The following is a 4,603-nucleotide window of genomic DNA, read 5'->3' on the forward strand; positions in this document are numbered from 1 at the left end:
TGTATGAGGAGAGGAAGAAACCCTCAAAATGAGTGGATTACATGAAACAAAATATATTTGTATCTCTGACAAAACTACTCTTTGGGTGAAATGACCAAGGCTGGTATTGCTGCTTCACTTTCTTTAAGGACTCTGGTTTTTCTACCTTGTAGTTCCCCCAACATAAAGTGTGACACCATCAGCCACTTCCTCATGGCCCAAAATGGCTGCAAGAGATCCAGCTACCAAAGACTGCAATAAACAAAAAGGGATGGGAGGGAGTACTTAAAGATATGTATCAGAAATACAATTTACTGGGGCTGGGGATTTAGCTCAGAGGCACAGCGCCTGCCTGGCAAGCCCGAGGTCATGAGTTTGATTCCTGGTACCAGAAAACAAACAAACAAACAAAAAAAGAAATACAACTTAGTACTTCTGCTTACAGTTTATTGCCCAGAAACATAGCTGTGGGGACATTTCTAGCTTCAAAGAAAGCAGTCGAAGGTATCTCTCAGGTGGAGTCCAATGTGCACAGGTGAAAATGCAAGTCTGTTAAAAAGAAGGTAATGGAGAAAAAGCAGCCAACTGACAGTCTGTCACAGCTTCTGCAATAGTTCCAGTAACTCAGCTCTCCTCTGGCTGCAGTCTAGTAATAAAAACTTTTCTCCATTCTAACATTAAAACTCTAATTCATCCAATTACTGCCTGCCCGTGTGTGCTGGAGTGTAGCGAAGGTTAGCTTTTGTATCAGTGCGTCTCCACTCCACTTGCCCAGTCATTAGACTCCAGCAGCTCTCCAGGGTTGCAGGTGACAAAGGAAGAGAGACAAAGGACAGAAAGTTCTAACGTTACTGACACAGTTATAAACTAGCATTGGGATTCTCTGTGCTTACCTGTTCCAAGTGTTCCCTAATGGACAGTTCTGTGGGTCCCTCACAGATACCTAAGCTGCACACGATTCTCATCTGTGGCCCGTCGATGTGGATGTGTTGAGAATGCTATTAACCCCAATATCCATTCTCCTCTCACTATTATGTAGTAATGTAACCCCATTTGTTAGCTGAGCACATGGCTTCTAGTAATAAAGACCACAGGTCCCAGGTGACATCATTGTAATGATGAACACACTGTTTACAATGAGCTTCCTCTCTGACATGTAAATAACTAGGAAGTCCTCATAGAAAGAACAAAGAAAAACACAGCCCAAGTCAGAAATCAACAACTCTTCTTAGATCTGTCAGAGGATTTAGGTCACAGGAGAAATCAGTGCCTCAAAAACTAAGAGAGGCACACACAGAGCAGGAGTAGAAGCTGCTAAATTCAGGAATGGGTAGGAAAATTTATTTTTTTTTGTTTTTTTGTTTTTCTCCGGTACCGGGAACCGAACTCACGACCTTGTGCTTGCCAGGCAGGCGCTTTTGCCGCTGAGCTAAATCCCCAGCCCCGGGTAGGAAAATTTAAACTGTAAGCGATAAACTGCTAGAGGCAGAAGACAGACCACTTTAAGAGCTAAAATTGTTTGGGTTCCAGTTGAAGGGAGAAACCCCATATATTCATGAGTTATAGCTCCAGTAATATCACCACGTTTGTGGGAAAGATTAGAAGAGTCTCTTTGTACTTCCAATAGGAAAAGAAAGAAAGTAAACATTTCAAAATATGCTGAAATCTATCTCTTCTTCATCAACCCTTGAGGCAAAATAATCAAAGCCTATGGCAAATGGAAAATATCCAAACTGAGTACCCCTTCTAGCATTTCCATCTCACCTAGCTAAGGAAAAAAAACAATGAAAATTACTTGTGAAGACATAGTCCAAGGTCACATGCTCACTAAAAGACAGAGTGAATCATTGGGGTATAGACTGCTTTCCTAGGTCCCACCCCGCGCACACTGATGAGGGTCAGATGTACCTTCTGACACAGGTACAAAGTAGCATTTGGGATTCTCTATTTAACAGATTCAGAATGCTGATTTCTTCTCTCCCAGATAGTTCTGTAAGCCCCTCACAGATAGTTCAGCTCTGCCTCATTCTCATCTGTGACTCCATTGATGTGAATATGTCGAGACTGCTCTGTCCCCCAATATCCATTCAGGAGACCACACCTGAAGGAGCTACAAAATTAAGATGCTATTTAAGAAGTTACTGGGGAAACATCCTGGGAGACAAAAAAGAAAATGGCTATCCCAAGCACCTGTAGCTAATGTAAATGGTAAAGAGAGGATAAACTCTATCAAGGTGAACATAAAACTTCACAATAAAAATCTATTTGCTTCAGATCCTAGTACACACTACGTGGTGCCTGCCTTCCAACAAAAAATTCTAAGGCATACTACAAGGCAAGACAAAGTATAGTCTGAAGATATAAAGCAAGCAACAGGGGCAAACAATATGGCAGAGATTTGGAGATGATTAGGTAAAATAACTGTGATTAAAATGCTATGCCCTCTAGTAGAAAAGTCCTCTACTCATCTCTAGCAGAAAGAGCTAAGTAGTGTAAGAACAAGGATAGAAACTTTAAGAACGAATCACAAAGAGGTGAAGAAATCATAGTCAGTACAACAAAAATGAAGACTACACTTACCAGCTTCCTTTACGCCAAGGAGTTTCCACATGTCTAGAGTCTGACAAATCCATTCACCAAAAATGGATTTGTGCAACTTCCAGGCCATCTTGAAATAGGATTGTCTTCTGTGGTAGTGATCACAGCCATTTATTTACACTCCACTGTAAGCCTGGCCTCCTGCTCCTTGAAGTTAGGTATGTGTCATCAGTCCTGGCCACTAGGTAAAGGGCAAAGTTAGATAAGTGCTGAGACAAGTCTCTCCGGCATGCCCTTCTCCCACATAAGCCGTCAAGGTGTCCCAGATAATTCATCATCTGGTGTCTCTAAGTGATAGGAACCTGAAGCAGAACTCCTAGTCCTTACAATAAATATGTAAGCCACCGATAATCTGAAGAAGCTGTTACTGTAGCATATTCTAACTTTTTCTTACTTACTCTCTCCCTTTCCCCTCACCATCTTCATCCCAGCTGAAATGCAGACGTGCTGAGGAGCCATCCTGGATCCTGTGAACAAGTGCAACAGCCCAGTGACACAGACCAGCAAGAGGGAAGGAGCTATCCCTGAAGAATTCTTACAGTAAAGGCCCTATGCAAGCTCAAATATCTCTGTGAAAGAGAAATTAACTATTTTGTTTAAGATCTATTTTGTCAAAGCTGAATCTATATCCTAACTAATAAAATAGCTTAGTCTTCCTCTGACTTTTGCTCATTCTTTCATCCCAAGGAAACCCAGAGAGTTCTCTTTGTTCACATGACATCATATATCTCCAAGTTCTGTGATTTACCAGGATATTGATAAACAGATTTGAATGTACCATTACACTGATTTACTATTAAGAAGTGCTGGGTTAAAAAAATGCTCAATGCTATTATTCATGTGTATATAACCACAGGGAGAGACTTGGTTTTCTGCCCTACCTTGAACTTTGTTTGAAACCAAATATTTTTAAAGAAAGGAGTTTAAACAATAAAATGATTGATTTGCCAATAGAGAGAAAGTCAAGAAAGTCGCCAGGGGGGAACTTAGTGTTGCTAATAGAAACTGCCCCAGATGGGATTTACAAAGCATAATAACTACAATGTATGTAAACTTTGTTGAACTAGTAAATGTGTAATCAAATATAAATACAGTGCCTTAAAGAAACAGCTAAATCATATACCAAAGAAAGTCATTTAAGTAATACATACTGTCAAAGTCTTTGGGAAATTGTATACTTATGATACCATCTGCAGGACTTCAAGTTTTCAAGAGAGACACTCTAGTTCAAATTTAATTAAATAAAGAAATAGAAAAATAGGCTCCTTTGACTGGAAACTAGGTAGTGTTAGTAAAAAAGCTTGATTGAACAGCTGAAACAATAAATACCTCATTTGGCTGTCATTTCTGGGCTCAGTTTTGATCTCTGAGCCACTTCCCCTCATCCCACCTCTTCTCCGAAAAATTCTGAAGTAGAACAACATATTCCCTTGTTTATCTCCAACATGGAACACCCAGCCACCCCAACACAGTCTGGACTTCCAGTGTAACTGGACTAGCTTAGGTCCTAAGCCCATTTCTGAGCAGATTAGGTGAGGGCTGGGCCACATGCTTTGTCATTTTTTTGGTTTAGTATCTTCTGCAGCAAGGGAAAGAAATAAACATCTTTAGTATCAACAAAGAGTTCCTTTTTCTGCTACATGGGCCACTGGAAAGCATCCCCAGGCTCCCTTGTTGCCGGGTGTGGTCATGTGGTGGAGTTCTGACCAATGGCACAAAAGCCTTGTCCATGACAACTCCACATGTTGGACCCTCTCTGTCCTTTCTCATCTGCCAGCCTACATAAGACTCTAAAACTTTAGAAGAGGGCAAAGCTGAGCAGATGAAAGAAGCAGGGATCTCTGAATTAATAAGTAGAAAACATCCCAGTAGTACCACGCACACAAGACGATCATATGAGCAACAAGAGCTTTACATTAGACTTAGGCATTGAAAAGTTACAACTTTGGCAACAATTAGCATCAGTGAAAGCAATACAGTAGTACAAAGAATATTGGAAAGAAGTTTCCAAGAATAGGCCACATAT

The 4,603-nt window shown here is 40.7% G+C and overlaps 1 long non-coding RNA gene across 1 annotated transcript; it reads right to left on the minus strand.

Annotated features, from left to right (window-relative positions):
• Positions 1 to 409: 409 nt before the first annotated feature.
• Positions 410 to 4,239, minus strand: LOC102004479. Its single transcript, XR_001230890.1, has 4 exons — positions 3,907 to 4,239; positions 2,976 to 3,044; positions 2,560 to 2,758; positions 410 to 528 (listed from the first exon to the last, which is right to left on the minus strand). It is a non-coding gene; the product is annotated as an uncharacterized LOC102004479 (long non-coding RNA).
• Between the last annotated feature and the right edge of the window lie 364 nt (positions 4,240 to 4,603).

This window comes from Chinchilla lanigera, unplaced genomic scaffold (genome assembly GCF_000276665.1).
Source record: "Chinchilla lanigera isolate Chin_1 unplaced genomic scaffold, ChiLan1.0 scaffold00079, whole genome shotgun sequence".
NCBI classification, from domain to species: Eukaryota; Metazoa; Chordata; class Mammalia; order Rodentia; family Chinchillidae; genus Chinchilla; species Chinchilla lanigera.